Source organism: Argopecten irradians, chromosome 10 (genome assembly GCF_041381155.1).
Source record: "Argopecten irradians isolate NY chromosome 10, Ai_NY, whole genome shotgun sequence".
Classification (NCBI taxonomy): domain Eukaryota; kingdom Metazoa; phylum Mollusca; class Bivalvia; order Pectinida; family Pectinidae; genus Argopecten; species Argopecten irradians.
The window spans coordinates 13,184,800-13,206,425 of NC_091143.1; the positions used below are offsets into that span (position 1 = coordinate 13,184,800).

General features: G+C 36.7%; 1 protein-coding gene across 1 annotated transcript in view; it reads right to left on the reverse strand.

Annotated features, from left to right (window-relative positions):
• Positions 1–3,631, reverse strand: part of LOC138333156 (beta-3 adrenergic receptor-like) — a 56,528-nt gene extending 52,897 nt beyond the window's left edge. The window contains exon 1 of the mRNA XM_069281336.1: positions 3,416–3,631. The gene's annotated coding sequence lies outside the window, so the exon portion shown is untranslated. The remainder of the gene's footprint in view (positions 1–3,415) is intronic.
• Between the last annotated feature and the right edge of the window lie 17,995 nt (positions 3,632–21,626).

Below are 21,626 nucleotides of genomic sequence, written 5' to 3' on the forward strand. Positions count from 1 at the left end.
GCAAATGAAACAAGATTTCAAACTTCAGTGAGATTCAAAATGTTAATGCATCATACATGTTTGTCTGTCTATTGAATGATTTTCATAGCTTTATTCATCAATTTTTTTTGCAATAGATTACGTAGAGGACGAATTTCATTTTTAATGAAATATGACGCATTTATGATTCTACTACTAGGGTCTCTACTTTAATGTAAATATGGACGTTCCTAGCCTCGGACTACATGTAGCTAGACACAGAACAGTTTTATTTTATTATCTTAATAGAGGAATTCAAATTCCGCTTCCAAACCATTTGCATGATGGTAGAACAGCATGCATTGGTATATGATATGCAAATATTGTGAAATTGACACGGGTTTTCATTTCTTTTTAGCTTATTCATTGATTTCTTTAGAGGCAAAAATATGCTAAAATATTATTACGTGTAGAGACTGTCGTGGGAAATAAAGAAAATTAGTTAGCATTTGTAAAAATTATAATTTTTATGATTAAGTAATCACATTATAAAATCTAATTATACGTAAGTTGGACGGGATGATAAATTCGTCTATTGATGTTTAGACTGAGTGTACACTTCTCTGTGAACTACAGCTATCATTCCGTACATCAGTAGACATATATTTATCGGTATGCTATTAAATGTAAATAATTCCAATAAAAACGCACTGTTTACTCACTTCTATCACTACGTTATCAGAGCAATGTTTCCTTTGCTGCAGAATGTCACGGAAATTCTTTTTGATGCTTTGCTGTAGTTTGGAGGAGATAAAGCATGACGTTATACGATGACAGAAGACTACTTAAGGCATGTTCGAATACCGGAGTGGCTTGTCAATTACATCGCAAAGGCGACAGATCGTTACTAGGTCCGTGCATGATAAGATTAGCGAAAGACGAAAAGTAAGAGGCAAAAGTAATCAGTACGAACAATAGGAGCCAAATCTCTACTATATATTGGAGTCGGCTACCCAAGAATTTTATATTGAACTGATTTGGAATATCCAGCATGTAATGTTTTGCTCTGAACATCGAGATTCAGTAAACTACAGTTCTTATTTTTGAATGTCAGTACATTTCTTCAGTGGATTATATTAAAGGAAATTGTATCATCGCATAATAATTTATTTAGTATGTTAAGGTTTAAAACCCCGTTTATTGATTTTTGTATGCCTACTTGCTTCTTCGAAAATTGATGTTCAAGTACACCTCAGAGGTGATATGTAGGCATACAAAAATTACTAGTTCAAACAGGGTCTTAAACCTCAGGTATAACTTTGCAATGCTATTGGAGCCCATCCTTACTTTACCCTGGCTGTTTATAGAACTTGAAATTAATAAAACAAACAAACAAATCGCAAGGCTGAGAAACGAAATTAAGTCCTCACAAAAATAGTTTTGTTTACATAACATAGTATTAAACCATGCAAGAATTTCAGTTTAAATAACTTCCAGGTGACAAGGCTCAGTTTCAATATCAAATCAAGCGTCTTCCTAAATCGTTAATGTTTGTGATTTATATGAACTATTTAAAACTTTCTAGGCCATCAGCGTTCTCATTTTTTAAATATAGATAAAACTGCTGAGCTCCTCTATAGACCTTGTGTCTATCGGACGCCCCGTTACATGTTCCTGCTGAAGTGCTACACTTCTGACTCCGCGGGGGTACTACATTATCTTATACAGCGTCTGATCTACGACAACTAAACACGAAAACTTGTACAAGTGCGATGAAGAAATTAAATAGACTTTTTTCAAAGCATGTATTCATGGTTTCAAACCATATGTTTGTTGTGAAATGATTATATTTTAGTCCTGAGAGGACGAGACCGTTGTGTATTTGATATTCTAATTCAATTTACGACGGACGATTTGCTGCCTATTATCTCGTTTTGGACGCATTTGTTAGTCAAGTTCTTTTCGCTGATGCGCTTGATGTGGACAAGTATTCATGCAGCCATCGCATAGTTTCAATCTTTCTATCTGTGTTCATCTGTGGAAAGCCTTAAAGTATCGCATTTCGATTAGAAGACTCACACATCAAGAAATTAAAACGTAAACATGTTCACTGCTTGTATTTCGTAACACAACACTTATTTTACAGTTTGACGCAAAGAGTTATGCTTCTGATCTGCTGTAAAAATACTAAGATAATGAAGATTTTTTCTATTTTCGAAGTATTTTGACGCAAAGTAAATAGTGTATTGTATAACGACGTATAAGTGACCAATTACCAGGCAGAACCTCAACGAAAACAAATTTGTTTTCTTCACAAATCAGTCATATTGGTACCAGAGAAATTAATTAACTTTGGTATGCAAGAACTTCCACGTAAATAAAAGAATTGAGAACACGGCTTACAGCTCTTATCGGGTAATTTAATAGCAATATATCAAGCAATAATGCAATAGCTTTACTATTATACTACATCTAACAGTAATTAGCTGACGAAAGGACGGCAGCGTTATGAACGATGATATAATTATCAATTAGTTAACCTACCATTCTTTTTTGAAAAGGTAGAAATGAGTATAGGAGCAAACCGGTACAACATGACTTGATACCTGATAATGTAACTAGTGCACGTGTAGTTAATTTGTTTACAGTCAACAAACACGATAAAAGGTTTGATTCAAGGATATGAGTCGTTAACAATAATGACTCAACAACATAAAGAGGCAGAAAAATACAACGTCAGTCAAACGAGGTAATTAGGTGGAAAAGAAACTAGATATTGGGATTGTTATGAAACATTTCTCTGGTTTGGTATCGTGTAACTGTTTTCATGAAATCTTGATCGTTTAAATCTGGGTACAACTACGGTGTATATGTAAAGCCAAACCATTAACATACAGAGCGAAGTTACATAGATAACACGATATGACATGGAATGGGAGATGAGCAGGCTAATTAACGTCATTTGTTGTTTGGACCAGAATATGACGTATATTTTTTCGGTATGCTTTCATGGCTAATTATTTACAAAAAATAATAATGTTTACCTTCTTCATCAGCGTAAATCTTGTTTATCAGGGTATTACCGTCTGTCTCATGCTGTTTTTGTTAATACAACAAAGTCTAAACTTCGTTGATTCACCGTAAGTAAAAAGATAGTGATGAATTGTAAGCATTTTGCAATCATCAGCAAACCCTTGAATAAGTCCTATGATATTCATACAAACATCAATAATGAAACCAAAAATCAGACGTTTGTAAGATACTCGTATTTGATTTATTTATTTCCTTATCAAAGCGTAATGTAACTTCTTTTAAAGACTCTCAGTAAAAGTTTTCGTTATCATTCCAGAAAGCTAACAATGCTTTCACCATACACATTATTACTATATGCTTGGGGATGTTAATGATTTTTTGTCCCTTTCTAATGAAACTGAAACATACATCTGGCACGCCTTACCTGTGAGGACTGCGCCTATCGTGTCTGCCATGGGTAGATCTGCGAAAGTACACGCGCATCCTTTTAGTGTGATATTACCACAACACTCAATACTAATGTGTTATCGGGCGGTAAAAACGAGTTATATTAAAGTGTTGCATGATAGGCTTCCTTAACAGTTTTATCACATATAAATCAACATCCGTTTGAAATTTGTCACGTGACACCAGTAGGAAGGTGCACGTCAATTACGCATACATTTAAGTGAGATAGTTCCATGTAATGGCATCTGCCGTTTCCCGGGAAGTGATGAATGCAGTTTCCCCTCAGGTGTCAACTGGTACACATAATAACTATTCTGAGGTAGGTCAAAGGTCAAATGAAATCATGTACCAAGAAAAGCTGTATTATATGATGCATTAACAATATTTTTCTATAACACTATATCTATAATATTTATATCTACATTTACCCGGTACCCATTGAAACACATTCCCTGTCTGATAGAAATCTTAATGTCTTACAAATGTATACATCAGGTTAACACTGAGTAGTATATGTAAATTTCAAAATACAAACATTTATAAAATATGATAAGTTAATAACGTGTTGTTAACTCCTTCCGATTCAGTTTTTACGCTTATCATTTTGTACTTTTGCTTAAACAGACGAATGCAGCCTAGGGAACTATTTCTCAACTGCACTAGTTTGAATCTATAAAATTATTACCATTATTTTACCATTCAGATGCCGTACAATACTCTTATGTTTGCAAATGTTAGGTCATATTATAATCTGGAGATCTAACAAAATCAAATCAGCAAATTAAACGTACAATAAGAATATGCAATGTGTTTCTGAAGAACAAACGTTTTTATCTACCCCATTGAGGAAACAAAACCATGAGACTAAATCAGGGTCACGTCACCAGAACAGTGATATTTGTAGAAAGTACTAATTGAAATTAATGATGAAAACTTGGGTGGGAAATTATGATAATCATCCATACTGAAAGCGTTCAAACACATGTCAAACAGAACCTTAAATTGTAAGATACTAACCGTGTATTATCTGTATATATTGTAAGATACTAACCGTGTATTATCTGTATATATTGTAAGATACTAACCGTGTATTATCTGTATATATTGTAAGATACTAACCGTGTATTATCTGTATATATTGTAAGATACTAACCGTGTATTATCTGTATATATTGTAAGATACTAACCGTGTATTCTTTATATATATTGTAAGATACTAACCGTGTATTCTTTATATATATTGTAAGATACTAACCGTGTATTCTTTATATATATTGTAAGATACTAACCGTGTATTATCCGTATTTGCATATTACAGAGTTATCTGTTCTTACGGGTAGGTATTGATTGTGACGTCATGTGTTTGCGAGCGTAACGTCATACTTTTCGGAGAAAACCACGTGAATTGCGCTCACAAAATAATGACGTAACAACCGATACCTACCCGCAATGGAGCTAACTCTGTAATATGCAAAGACAGAATATCAAGTAAATGACATCGGAAGAAATCGCGGTAAAAATAAATGAACACCAAATAATCTGTAACTTTACTCACCGCCCGATAAAGGTTTGGTTTTAATGAGTTCAAGAAGCATGAAATGTCAGGAATATTTGCAGTTTTTGTGACATATAACGCACACTTGTTGGTACCATCGAGTCGTTATTTGTTATCCGTGGGATTATGTCTAGGCTCACATGACGGGTATCATCACATCATCAATGTGAGAAGGAACTCACACCTTAAGCATGTACAACCTTGCGTCATCCATCTACAACATACAGACATTCAACCACATATCGTATTGTATACCAGGTAGGCCGTCCATAAACGTATGTGTGAGGGGTCTGTTTGTAAAGGCTGTTTTGGGAGGCTGTCGCATGTTCGTGATGTGCATTCTTGTAAAAAGAAGATATTCCTTGTTTCTTGATGAATAGCAGTTATATTTCATCGAGTGGAGTGATTGAAAAATATCAAAGTTTCTTTTTCACGAAATGAAATATAACTCTTATTCATCAAGAAACAAGGAATATTCGATTTATCACATTTTCACATTTCTGTTCGAGGTCTAAACTAGGCCAACGCATGATAGACATTGCATGCATTTCAATCAGTCGTGACTTTCCGATCTTACTTACGTCGAAGACAATTAACATAAGTTAATCTTATGCGACACATTTATGCTCCATCAACTAAAAGTATAAAGTTAATCGAAAAGATGCATGTTAAACTGTATTTTGGTTTGATACTTCAAAAGTGTTTTGTCGACAAAATGATATTTTCATTGTAATTCCTTAGATCTGATTGGTTAATATTGATTGAAAATATCATAACTGATATTTTTTACATGGGTGGAAAATACCACATATATTTTCACAAATAATAGCGTGTCTCTCGCCCAAGTAAAAAAATATCAGTTATGATAGTCTCTCGCCCATTTTAAATTATAGTACTATCTCAATGAAGAATGTCCCCAAAGACCACGAACAACTTACCCCACCTGCTTATTAAAGCAGACACAGAAAAAAAGGAAAGATGAATCTACTGCAACGTAATGGTGAATTAGAATATATGGTAAAACATTACCTCTCTATCAATAACGTCACTTGTGTTTTCCAAAGGGATGCTTTGTGAGTAACGATCGATGTTAGAGGTCGTTGGGGGGGATTTAGTTATGTCATTGATTTAAGCATCACAGTACATACCTATAAATTATTTTAGATAAATTCGATGATGGATAGTCCTCTTTACTAATTGGTAGTTAGCTATAGACATACGCGTCGTGTATGTAATCCCCGGAAACACCAGTTACAGCATAATCATTTAAATGTATAAGGAGTTCATGTAGCATTTCTTCTACTGGTTCCGATCTTGTTCAGAGTCGGTCATCCACTGTATTGGTGACTACGTTCGTAAAGTAACGTAAGGTGTGGTGAAACAGGCCTAGTAAATGATAAATGCAATTTTTGATAATGTAAGAGTGGATTTCATTTCCCCACTCGGAACAGGGGTGAACTCTTAATATGATAAAGCTCCAGATTTATGTTTTTCGTCTATTTCTTTAACTAATTGGAAAAACTAAGTTGCTGGCGATGTTTAAATTACTTTTATTAAAATGGTTTATGTTTTTGGGACTATATCTTAAAATAATTGGTAAAAGTACTTTGCGGGGGAGAAGTAAATTATTTTTATTAAAATAACCGTAAGCGTAATATAATTAAAGTAACGATTTGATTTCCTTATCAATTATTCTGAAATGACGCATTGCAATTCAGAAAAAATAAGATATAGTATAGTTCATCAAAATATATAAATATATATCAAATAAGAGAACATAAAAGCGTTCATTCATACCGTAAGTAAGTTGTTGCGTGTGTGAGTATCCATATGTTTTGGGAGGCTGCGGTATATTTGTGATATGTCGCCTTGTAATAACTATTTCACTGAAGCAGACCGCACGCCCACTGGGTCACGTTATACTAACATAGGGCAAACCAGTCGCCTCACCCCTGAGCCTGCCTGATAATGGGATCGTGGGGATGTCAAGTCTGATCAAATGCTCAACATGACTTTCATTTTCCATTTGGTTAAAATGAAGCATAGTATATATTAGATAATTAGCCAGGTATTATAAAGTAAATACATTCCAGTGTAAGTAGAAGAATAAATAGAAAGTATCGAAAACAAAAAGAATGCCAAGCATTAGAATTATTATATCCTAACTCATATTGGCAGAATAGAGCATCACGAGTGATGATAGAAACATACAGCTCAAAAGGAACCAGAGAGATACAAATCGCAAAGGCTTCATATTTCTGAGGATTAAACATCTAAAGACCGTGAACGAAATGTGATCCATTTTGACACATCTCAAAGAACTATCTACTGAAAAAACTTCAAGAGAGAAGGGCCAGAATTAGCGATAAACATCTCTCCTTAAATGAAATACCAATAGATTCACGTCAAAATATATAATCACAAATATTAAAATGAGAAATGAGAGCCCCACTCTGTGTTGTATTCAAAGTTAACAAAGCCACGAAGGGCATACAAATAAGAAGGTTAAATGAATAGAAATGGATGTTGTTTTATCCATTTGGCAAGCTTGTAACTGAGCCTACAATAAAAGCATTTCAATTATTTGCGTAATGTTATATTTATTGTAATAGTATAAAATGGCGAACACACTGAACTTGACTAACGTTTGCTCTAAATCAAAATCTTATCGTTCGAATGTCATCATCATAAAAACAGTTTTGGAGTTTCTATTCAAACCTGACAACTCGTTTGAATTAAAACGAAAAACATGAAAATAAACAATAAAAAATAACGTTATAAGAGCAAGTTTCGACAACCCGTCATCCATTGGATTTGTCAAGTTTAGTAGCGTCGACCCAAAGACAGTCGATAGGGCCAAGACCATTGTCATGAATATGACCCATCGCGCAGAAAACTTCATACTCGTGACAAGGTTCTAAAAATAGCATTAACCTAATCATAGGTTCACATAAAAAAATCGTATCTTGATAGAAAAATCTTCTTGTAAAATGAGTTTGATGAACTACACAATGTACAAAACATTACAGCTAACAGTATGTCTAGGTTTCTACGCATTCAGCTATGGAACTACGTATATGTAGTACTTTTTAAACCACTTGGCCCTTGTCTTATTGCCTCAGCGCTTTTAAATGCGATTGTTTGACTCCTATTTGCTGATTTCTGGTATGCTTTTTAGACGGTATTGTCTATTGACCTTCTAAATATGACGTTATACAAACAAACCACGAGTTCAAACAAAACTCCGTACAGTCACACATACTCCCCTCTGTTACAAGTTAATAAATCTCCGTTATAGTACCTAACACTGGTCGCAACAAGTAGGGGAGACCGTTTCTTCATTCTTTCGGAGGAAGTCAAATTTGTAGCTGTCACGGAACTCGGGAACGGAAACTTGGAGAATCGCTCCCTAAGGAGCTGCCATGGGCTTGATTGTGTTTCGTACAATGTTAACAGACTTGGTACTCACTCCACACCGTATCGAAACGGCGAAAATGTTCAAATAATTCATCCTCTCAAACGCACCGTAAGCGATACTTCTATCTCAAGAATTGAAATGGAGACACGTAAACAACTCTTTGCTGGATTTTTTTTTTCACTTCAGTTCGGAGCGGTAAATTGTAAATATTTTTTATGATTTGAACTATTTTAGGTTTATTTCCGTTCACATGAATCCTGGCCGTCAACTACGTTATTCCTCAATCATTAATGTCAGTTTTCTAACAGAAACACTTACAGAGATAATTAAAATCAAATCAAACAATCGGAGAGAAGACATGATATTTTGATGGGGAAGCCATAAATCATGTTTTAATCTTTACAACAGTGTACTCAGTGTTAGTCTATCGCGAAATTGGATTCGTCTGATGACCTAATGCAGATAAAACACCAGGGACAAAGTTCGCGTGATAATTAATATCAATAATATACACCAAACACACTCAGATCTCAGACGAAATCATATTTTCGATTACCGAGCTGTTGTCATACCAACATGTCGTGACCTCGACTGGAAGACAATTGTTGATCTCAGTTGTGTTTTTCCTCGGAAGAGGAACAGATGAATGCGGTCAACGAGAACCTATCGATATACCATTCCTGCGTCCATCTTTGGTGTCGTTATCGGGCAAACCTATCCTGATTCGTTTGTGGCATTTAATAAAGTTTTGATATTAAAACTTAATAGTTTCACTTGTCAATGCAGCAGTAGTATTATACACGCGCTATACACTAGATGGATTAACCTCACTTGGCAAAATCTGATTATTACAAAAACATCACTTACTTTATCTTCAATGACAACGTAGCTAAAATGATTTCTTAATATGCTGCCGACTGATCACCTTGAATTCTACAAATAGCCAAGCGTCTCATTGATCGAGTGTTTATGTGATTATGACTATCTACCATTGTCTTGTGCTGTGTTTCATACACAGTATATATATATATATATATATCTGGCGTATTTGGGATATTCTTAGAAACAATATCAGAAGCCGGCGTGTTGGAAGGCTAACTTCTGATGGAGATAAGTTTTAATCATTTTACCTAAGGGACTGATCACGGCTTATCGCCACGAATGGACTGAACATGCCACAATGATTTAGGCTAAGGCTTTATCACTAAGGACAAACCGAATCAATTTGGGATAGTTCCATTCAGGTCGACATTGAGATTTAAGTAAGAGAAAGAATGACTTTAGTGTCATAGAAGCTTTTTTTAGAAACCGAAACAATCCAAACAATTTTGTCCTATTTCAAGTCAGATGAAATCGGATAGTGTGAATCTTCACTTGTTTTAGTATATCGTGTACGCCTGCTAGATTACTAAAATACGTTTGTACAAGCCACTATATAACTTTATCTAATTCGACGTGACACTATTAGTCTGTAGTGGCAAAATTAGAAAATCCTCATTTGGTTTCATGACGGATTTATTTCACTTTTTTGCGGAACAAATTTTCGTTCCGTAAGCAGATGCGTTTTACAATAAATATTACATTCCAGTTACTAAATATAGTTTCCTTTGGTGTAAAACTCATTCATTTACATCCCCACTCGTCTTATGTTACTTAATCAATGAAGCCGAAGTACTGTACATCTGAATTATTCCGCAGTCGTCTGCCTGCTTCCCGCGGAAATGCAACCTTCGCCAGATCGGGCCAACACGGATCAGAGATGAAAAAAATGTAAGACAGTAAGGAATGCTATTAGCATGACAAGGAAGCTTGGGCGAACATGGTATCAGGTGAAATAAAAACGAAATGAAGACAGACAATTCACGGAGGAATAAAACATTAACACATTGAACTGATTTCAACATGCATGCCATATTCAGTAAGGAACTGTCTCAGCCAAGAGATTAAGGTATCTAGGATTCTACCGCTGGCATTCCTTTTCTTAGTGACAAATGCGATACATGTGTGGAATTATAACGATTTGTAAGCTAGCGGTTGTAAAAAGCAATTGAATTTGAAATTTTATCCTTTTCAGTCCTTCACTGACACCGCCTAACTTTTGGCTTTGATATTAGCGCACTTGTCCCTGTGAGGAAGTATCTGGTCATATTCTATACACGTGGTAGTTTGTGCTCCTGTTTACTGCTCAGCATAAAGGCGTTAGGACGACTGGTTTGTCCTTTGTCAATATAATGTGACTGGGCAGATGTTCTTCAGTGAGATAACACTATGAATAGGTCAAGAGTCCAGCTATGTCAAAGAGACATTTGAATATACTGCAGTCTCCCATAATCAACTAACCAACACAAGTTATTACAACTTTTTCTTAGATTTAATATGTTTTTAATTCGATGATAAATAATTATTCTAGCTTTAAATTTGTGGTACATGTATAGATAATCAATGACATAAAGTAGACAATCAGAGGTTTGTTGAGTTAAGACATTTTATCAACAGAATACGATAGCTAAGAAATGTATTGTATAGTTTGTTTTTGGTGATTGCTCGTGTATTTTGGGAGTCTGTGGTATGTTCGTGATGTCTCCTAGTAACTGTGGGAAACGTATCCAAGCTGAGAACATTATACTGAGTATGGGGAAACCAGTGGCCCAAGTCCCTTTATGTTGAACACTAAGCGGTGACAGAAACAACCACTTATACTAAGAAGTGTTTCGGTCATGCAACAAACCTTAACCAAAATGGGCGGTGATTCAGTGAGGTGGTGTCAAGGGAGACGTGGGAAGAACAAAAAGAAAAGAAAATATTATACCGACTTAAGTCGCCTTTTACGACAACGTAATTGGTGACAGCATGTACAATTAACCTGTAGTTATAACGCAATGAAACAATGAAATAAAGATAATAATTATAATCTGCTCCAAATCTGCTTCGCCAAAACACAAGCCATACAAATCTATGCCAAAACAATAACAAAGGCGCAAGATTATGGTAAACAAGCCATTCGGCATACTTGTAAAGATAAAAAAAAACTCTTTGTTTCTTGTGGGAAACATTGCTAGTATCAAGTCGACTGTAAAACTAGTTCGCAAAATTCAAATTCATCAACCAGTATCACTGAAAAAGCCATGATATTTTTTTTCCGTCAGAAGTCGACATAGATCTGTCATGACAACTCTGACAATGGTACAGGTAACAAAGCCTCCAAGTCCACCGGGATCCACACACATCAGTGAAGGCTGGGATGGTACTCTGAGTCCATAAATAACTAATATTTAGATACAAAGCATGCCTTTATGTCACTAACCATCTTTGACATCCAATTTCCTAGTAAAGAGTGACTCGACACACGCAGTGTTGTACCCAGGTATTGAAAACAATGTGTGATAATTGTTACTTTCTCAATTAGTCGGAAAAACGATCGGCTTGTTATGTAGTGACTCGCCCTCTCATTTAAAGATAGAAAATAACAGTCAGCTAATTAAAATGTTTGCGACCATGCCCAAATAACATAAGTTGTGAAAAATATCACCGTCTTTCCGTAAAAGATGGACTAGTTCAGAGATTACTGTGCTGTTTTGAATATAAAATATCGATAATGACACTTTTATCTTTCGTTCCGTAATGTATTTATATGTCTAATGCATGATCCATCGCCTGTAGCGGATGCCACACTAAGCAACATCGTCGGGATCGGCAGAGTTACTTCCCTTTTGAGATGCATGTCGCTATATAATAGCATTTCTATTGTTTCTAATTAGATGAAGCATTGCGAAATAATTCCCAAACGATAATTATCGAGAGAAACAGCAGAAAATAGAAAAAATAAAAACTCTATCCTACTCTTTCCGCAATAGTTTGTAAATTGTAAGATTCTCAAAAGAAATTGACCTTGTACCATTTCAAGGAAAGACTTCGATTTTTTTAGTCGCGTGATTCGCCACTGAAGCATCATTTGTCTTTTCCTGAAATAGTTAAAGTAAAACTGTTCTTTTTTAAGATTCGATTCCGGTAATTCTTTGGTCGTAATCCTGACATTTACATTGCTTTACAATCCAGCGTTACGTAATTTTAACTGTTAAGACGATATATATACTTTGCAAAAACCGATCCAAATACAACCTGGCTATCTATTCGACAATCGGATTGTACACAAAAATGGACGGTTCCTTTAGCGCTGACCAACATAAGTGAGTGTTATAGAACAGAAAGTGAATCGGAACTCGGTGTTGCTTTGGGTTTATATGTATTTGCTTATGATCTCTGGAGGCTTTCCGGCAATCTTTGGAGTCCAGTTTTATGTATATTCCTTTAACTTTAAGGAATTCTGTAATTTAACATTCCCAGTAGCATTTTTCCCCGGGATCTCCAACGTCTGTAGTGCTTTGGTGTTGAACAGTTCACCTAAGTAAATGTATGGATATGTTGTGCGAATGTCATCCAGCATACATTTTATTTTCAAATGATCACAACTCCATAGAATCATATCTGATCAGCGATTTACATTTTGTCATCTGAATAAATTCATATCGCTTAATTATAAATAAGCATTTTTTCAAAACTTGTAAGGTCAAGGACATCAGCTTGCCGTTACAGTGAATCATTGAAAAGTTGGCATTTGACCTTTGGGTCAAGGCTATTTATAAAGTGGCATACATCATAAATACATGTTTGCTTCAATCATATTGCTTGCTATATCACTTTAAATTTCATTTGCCAGACTGCAAAACATTTTATATGTCAAAGGAAAACAAAGATTATAATGAATTTGTCAGAATACTTGACAAAATAAAATACTAGTACGTAGTACTTTTGATAAAAACTCAGTTAGGCCTCTCCGTCATCAATTAACATTGGTTCTCAAAGAAACTACTAAACAGTATAGCCGGAAGATGCTGCCAATATATGAGAGTTAGGTTCAACAAATAAAGTTTACATACGATCTATATCAATTGGTAACTGCATTTTCTAAATTCCATAGTCGGGTTGACTCCACTTATAATGCATTTATAAGCAGACGCGATCGAAAGCATAGTGCAAATGTAATTATAGCCCTTAAAACCGAAAATGCATCACACAGGGAAATGATGCTCATCTGTACGTCTTGAACTTTCCAGTAATGGCAAAATAATTTGTGTTCTATTCCAAAGCCAAATCGGACACCTTGCTCTTCACGGAGTATGTCATCTTAATTAGCGCCATCGTTTTACAAAGTGAATGTGTTTTACGCACTTCGCTCATCGTACAATTGTAGAAGCTATTGCTTGCTATTGTATGCATATGTTGACCTGAGTCGGTTCCGTTGAAACATTGACTCGTTGTCAGTTTTTAACCTTGAATATGGACCAGAATGCCGTTGAACTTAGACCGTGCCGTTGACAATGGGCAGTTTATGTGTTCAATATTCAACGGATGATCTGATAAAGAATGAACAGTGAAAAATGACAAGTGGCAAATTTCTCAATTGATGGTGTGTTGAAAAACGACTGCTGAAATGACGATGGTACACTGGATGACTGTTGAACACAGATTTCTCCGAATCACTGCGATTAACATAAAATTCGTGAATTCTCAATCTGATCAAAACAATATCCTTAGAAATACTCTATTCAATAGAGGGTGACCTTCATAACCACCTGACTGTACTCAGATGAAATGCAATGCATCCAATAAAAACGCCATTTTGTCCCAGTATGCGTATTCATTTAGCTATGTTGTGATCTTTGGGCGAGATGATTTGTGTCGGGTTTTTTTATCTTGACCTCTACAACGTCTAAAATTGGTCTTAGGGCACTCTGGTGGCTCCATGATTATATCATCTGTAACTAATTCTCAGATCCCCGTGATAACAACAGGATGGTGAATGTGGTTTGTGAATTCGATTTAATTTGTACCATTGCATTAACAGTCGGTATCGCTGGTGCTGAAACAACTAAGTTTATACAATGTATGTGTAGTCGGTACAACATTAGTAGTATATAGTCGGAACCAGATGGTGTTTTGTCCGGTACGTACATGTATATAGGGTACACATCAGTCGGAACCGTTGGTATATAGTCGGTACTACATGTACAGTCGGTTTCATTGGGTGCGCAGTTGGCACATTTCAGTGTACGGTCGGTAGTAGTGGTATAAAGTTGGTACTGTTTGGCTTAAAACCGGAAACATCAGTATTCAGTCCTTCGGTGTACAGTCGGTACAATTGGTATATAGTCGGTACCATCGTTATACAGTCGGTACCATCGGTATATAGTCGGTAGCATCGGTATATAGTCGGTAGCATCGGTATACAGTCGGTACAATTGGTATATAGTCGGTACCATCATTATACAGTTGGTACCATTGGTATAGAGTCAGTACCATCGGAATATAGTCGGTACCATTGGTATACAGTCGGTACCATCGGTATATTGTCGGTACCATCGGTATACAGTCAGTACCATCGGTATACAGTCGGTACCATTGGTATACAGTCGGTACCATCGGTATATAGTCGGTACCATTGGTATACAGTCGGAACCATCGGTATACAGTCGGTGGCATCGGTATATAGTCGGAACCATTAGTATACAATCGGTACCATCGGTATAAAGTCGGTACCATTGGTATATAGTCGGTACCATTGGTATACAGTCGGTAGCATCGGTATATAGTCGGTACCATTGGTATACAGCCGGTACCATTGGTATACAGTCGGAATCATCGGTATATAGTCTGTACCATTGGTAAACAGTCGGTACCATCGGTATATAGTCGGTACCATTGTTATACAGTCGGTACCATCGATATACAGTCGAAACCATCGGTATATAGACGGTAGCATCGGTATATAGTCGGTACCATTGGTATACAGTCGGTACCGTTGGTATACAGTCGGTACCATCGGTATACAGTCGGTACCATCGGTATATAGTCGGTACCATCGGTATATAGTCGGTATCATTAGTATACAGTCGGTATCATTGGTATACAGTCGGTACCATCGGTATATAGTCGGTACCATTGGTATACAGTCGGATATATTGGTATACAGACTGTACCATCGGTATAGAGTCGGTAGCATCGGTAAATAGACGGTAGCATCGGTATATCGTCGGTACCATTGGTATACCGTCGGTACCATTGGTATACAGTCGGTACCATCGGTATATAGTCGGTACCATTGGTATATAGTCAGTATCATTAGTATACAGTCGGTACCATCGGTATAGAGTCGGTACCATTGGTATACAGTCGGTACAATCGGTATATAGTCGGTACCATTGGTATACAGTCGGTACCATTGGTATACAGTCGGTACCATTGGTGTACAGTCGGTACCATTGGTATACAGTCGGTACCGTCGGTATATAGTCGGTACCATCAGTATATAGTCGGTAGCTTCGGTATATAGTCGGTACAATATGTATACAGTCGGTACCATTGGTATACAGTCGGTACCATCGGTATATAGTCGTAACCATTGGTAAATAGTCGCTACCATTGGTATACAGTCGGTACCATCGGTATATAGTCGGTATTATTGGTATACAGTCGGTACCACCGGTATATAGTCGGTACCATTAGTAAACAGTCGGTACCATCGGTATATAGTCGGTACCATTGGTATACAGTCGGTATGATTGGTATACAGTCGGTACCATAGGTATATAGTCGGTACAATCGGTATACAGTCGGTACCATTGGTATACAGTCGGTACCTTCGGAATATAGTCGGTACCATTGGTATAAAGCCGGTACCATTAATATACAGTCGGTACCATCGGTATATAGTCGGTACCATTGGTATATATACTCGGTACCATTGGTATACAGTCGGTACCATCGGTATATAGTCGGTAGCTTCGGTATATAGTCGGTACAATATGTATACAGTCGGTACCATTGGTATTCAGTCGGTACCATCGGTATATAGTCGTAACCATTGGTAAACAGACGCTACCATTGGTATAAAGTCGGTACCATCGGTATATAGTCGGTATCATTGATATACAGTCGGTACCATCGGTATATAGTCGGTACCATTGGTATACAGTCGGTATGATTGGTATACAGTCGGTATCATTGGTATACAATCGGTATGATTGGTATACAGTCGGTACCATTGGTATACAGTCGGTACCATAGGTATATAGTCGGTACCATTGGTATACAGTCGGTACCATTGGTATGCAGTCGGTACCATCGGTATATAGTCGGTACCATTGGTATATAGTCGGTACCATTGGTATACAGTCGGTACCATCGGTATATAGTCGTTACCATCAGTTTATAGTCGGTACAATTGGAATACAGTCGGTACCATTGGTATATAGTCGGTAGCATCGGTATATAGTCGGTACCATTGGTATATAGTCGGTAGCATCGGTGTATTGTCGGTACCATTGGTATACAGTCCGTAGCATCGGTATATAGTTGGTACCATTGGTATACAGTCGGTACCATTGGTATATAGTCGGTACCATTGAGTATACAATCGGTACCAATAGTATACAGTCGGTACCATTGGGTATACAGTCGGTACCATCTGTTGTACAGTCGATACCATCGGTATATAGTCAGTACTATCAGTATATAGTCGGTACCATCGGTATACAGTCGGTAGCATCGGTATATAGTCGGTACCATTGGTATACAGCCGGTACCATTGATATACAGTCGGTACCATCGGTATATAGTTAGTACTATCAGTATATAGTCGATACAATCGGTATACAGTCGGTATCATTGGTATACACTCGGTACCATCGGTATATAGTCGGTACCATCGGTATACAGTCGGTACCATTGGTATACAATCGGTACCTTCGGAATATAGTCGGTACCATTGGTATACAGCCGGTACCCTTAATATATACTCGGTACCATTGGTATACAGTCGGTACCATCGGTATATAGTTGGTACCATCAGGATATAGTCGGTACCATTGGTATACAGTCGGTACCATTGGTATATAGTCGGTAGCATCGGTGTATTGTCGGTACCATTGGTATACAGTCGGTAGCATCGGTATAAAGTTGGTTCCATTGGTATACAGTCGGTACCATTGGTATTTTGTCGGTATCATTGAGTATACAGTCGGTACCAATAATATAAAGTCGGTACCATTTGTTGTACAGTCGGTACCATCGGTATATAGTCAGTACTATCGGTATATAGTCGGTACTATCGGTATATAGCCGGTTCCATTGGTATACAGTCGGAAACATCGGTATATAGTTGGTACCATTGGAATACAGTTGGTGCCATTGGTATACAGTCGGTACCATCGGTATATAGTCGGTACCATCGGCATATAATCGGTACATTTGACATAGTCGGTACCATTGGTATATATTTACACTTGCTATGCGTGGTCACTTATACGCTAATACTAGCCGATTTTGTTTACCATAACTGCATGGTAACATTGAACTTTGAACTTGCGTAAGAAAATGTTCTATGCAACGTAAAAGGACTACTTTTTTTAAACAAACACATGGCTTTGTTTACATTTTGATGCAACATTACGTGTATATTGTTGTTTTTCATAGAATTTTAGAAAAATGTAAACAATAAATACATGTTTTATATTTATATATGATTCAAACAATTTTTAAATTAACAATTGTATAAAGAAACGGAAAAATATCCCGACCGGGGCGACGTGCTTTCATTTTTGTTAAAAATGATGGGTGTCAAATGTAAACATTACCTCTGTGTCTGTGTTCGTCATACGATCTAGTCTTTTGGGTGGACGGGCGTGAGACCTCCTGATAGAGGTCAGTTATAAACATATCCTCTTGTCTTTGTTCTTTGAGAATTTAATCATGTGTATTATAAAACATGCACCGCTAGTAATCCACGTGTTGACAGTTACGCGTCACCAAAAATACATTGTATCCATCGAACACAAGTGAAGTTGTTCCATCTATAGCCTAGATGGCGATGGATATAAGCGTAGATTATATAATCACATGGCTCCGAAGGATGTAATATCGTCAAGTCAGAGGACAATCTCAAACAAATTTAGCTACTTGAACACTGGTGTTTTGACAACTTCGGAAAACTCCACTGTGTAAGCGTGCGTCAGCCTCGCCTCGCTGCACAATAACGGTCACCGAGTTCACACATGTGGCCGAGAACAAATACTTTATGTTATTACGCTATATGTGAACTTTTTGCAAAATTTAATACCTACTTAAAGTTCTGATCTGATTAAATGAAATTATCTCTGAAATTTACTTTGTTTGTCATGTTTATTTTACACTAAAATATTGAACTTTTTTGTCGTCGCGGATGAATAATTCTACCTTACGTGCAGCGTCATCATTCGCTGTTCAATTGAGTAAGCTCCTCCCACTTTTGACCGACTTTTATTGAATAATTACGTCACTTTCAAATGACGATTTTATTGCATAAAATATAAATAAAAAGTCGTGTGAGTGTAAATATAGGGATTGGATTTCGTTTTTATGTTAACCATGCTTGTATGGAGCAATTCCTCTAAACATATACAACTTGTATTCAATATGGGTCGCTAACGCGCCCCATAGAATATATTCTTAGAGGAATTGCTCCATACAAGCATGGTTAACATAAATACGAAACCCAATCCCTATATAGTCGGTATAATTTATGGTGGCTGATTACGGCCATCTCGTGTTGTTGTGTTGTCGCCTTGTCGTGTTGTCGCCTTGTCGAGTTGTCGCGGTCTCAAACTGCGACAACCCGAGATTTAACAGTTAAAATGTCGACTTGTCGCGTTTTTGAACCGCGACAAGTCGACAACACGACAACACGACAAGTCGACAACACGACAAGTCGACATTTCAAACACGCTAATTAGCGCGTACAGAATCTCGTGTTGTCGCGGTAAAATGTCGACTTGTCGTGTTGTCGAGTTGTCGACTTGTCGTGTTGTCGCCTTGTCGTGTTGTCGACTTGTCGTGTTGTCGAGTTGTCGACTTGTCGCCTTCCTGTTACACATGCGCAAATCATATGAAATATTTCTACCTATATCATAGATTTACATTCCAATATTTGTATAGTTACCTTCCTTATCTTGTACAGTTACTTCTCTTATCAGTAACCTCCCCAATCTTGTCAAGTTACCTGCCTTACGAAGTAAAGTTAACTGCCTTTTATAGTAAACTTACCTGCCTTATGTAGTAAAGTTACCTGCCTTACGAAGTAAAGTTAACTGCCTTAAATAGTAAACTTACCTGCCTTATGTAGTAAAGTTACCTGCCTTACCTTGTAAAAGTTACCTGCCTTACGTAGTAAAGTTATCTGCCTTACATTGAAAAGTTACCCGCCTTACGTAGTAAAGTTACCTGCCTTATGTAGTAAAGTTACATGCCTAACGTAGCAAAGTTACCTGCCTTACATAGTAGAGTTACCTCCCTTACCTAGTAAAGTTACCTGCCTTAAGTAGAAAAGTTACTCGCCTTTCGTAGTAAAGTTACCTGCCTTACATAGTAGAGTTACTTCCCTTACCTAGTAAAGTTACCTGCCTTCAGTAGTAAAGTTACCCGCCTTACGTAGTAAAGTTACCTGCCTTACATAGTAAACTTACCTGCCTTTATGTAGTAAAGTTACCTCCCCTTTCTTGTAAAGTTACCTGCCTTACGTAATAAAGTTACCTGCTTAACCTAGTAAAGTTACCTGCCTTACCTATTAAAGTTACCTGCTTTACCTAGTAAAGTTTCCTTCCATACCTTGCAAAGTTACCTGCTTAACCTTGTAAAGTTACCTGCCTTACCTTGTAAAAATTACCTGCCTTACGTAGTAAAGTTATCTGCATTACCTAGTAAAGTTACATGCCTTACCTTGTAAAGTTATCTCCCCTATCTTGTAAAGTTACCTGCCTTACATAGAAATGTTACTTGCCTTACCTTGTAAAGTTACCTGCCTTACCGAGTAAAGTACCTGCCTTACCGAGCAAAGTTACCTGCCTTACCTTGTAAAGTTATCTGTCTTACAAAGTAAAGTTACCTGCCTTACCTATTAAAATTACCTGTTTTACCTAGTAAAGTTACCCGCTTTACCTAGTAAAGTTATCTGTCATACAAATGTACAAAGTAAAGTTACCTGCCTTACCTATTAAAATTACCTGTTTTACCTAGTAAAGTTACCTGCTTTACCTAGTAAATTTACCTGCCTTACCTTATAAAGTTACCTGCCTTACTTTGTAAAAATCATATTGGTATTACAATTAATCATCTATATTTAATAAAATTTAATTCAATATGTTTTTTTATGCGATCACCTTTTCACACATACATTTGTATCTACGCATACACGATCATACATACATACACCCTTATATACATACACAGACACACATACATACACACACCCCTACACACATGTATAAATACATACATACATAAACACACAATCAATCACACCCTTACATACATTATATATAACCAAACATACATGTACAAGGTAAATACATAATTTACAATTTAATATACAGTTTTAAATTTACATACATTTATAATAGGCACCACTCCATAGGCACACACACACATACACACAAAAACATCCTCACACTGTCATACATACAACTTTTAAAGTAAATACATGTGATTCCTTAAACATACTCTTTCACACAGCCTATCACACTCACAGTTATAATAATTCTCTTGACAAAACAATGAAAATAAATCTTACTTTGTAAAATTACCTGCCTTACCTTGTAAAGGTACCTCCCTTACCTTGCAAAGTCACCTCCCCTCCGTTGTAAAGATAAACCAATACTTTGTGAAGTTATCTGCCTTACCAAGTAGAGTTAAGTTACCTCCCATATTTTGTGAAGTGACTTCCCCTATCTTGTAAAGTTACCTCCTTAACCTAGTAAAGTTATCTCCAATACTGTGTGAAGTTACCTCTCTTGCTTTGTAAAGTTACCTCCCATACCTTGTAAAGTTACATCCCATACTTTGTGAAGTTACCTCTTGCCTTGTAAAGTTACCTCACCTACCTTGTAAAGTTACATCTCATACTTTGTGAAGTTACCTCTCTTGCTTTGTAAAGTTAATTTCCCTACCTTGTAAAGTTACATCCCGTACTTTGTGGAATTACCTCTTGCCTTATAAAGTTACCTCCCCTTCCTTGTAAAGTTACCTCCCATACTTTGTGAAGTTACCTCTTGCCTTGTAAAGTTACCTCCCCTACCTTGTAAAGTTACATCCCATTCTTTGTGAAGTTACCTCTCTTGCTTTGTAAAG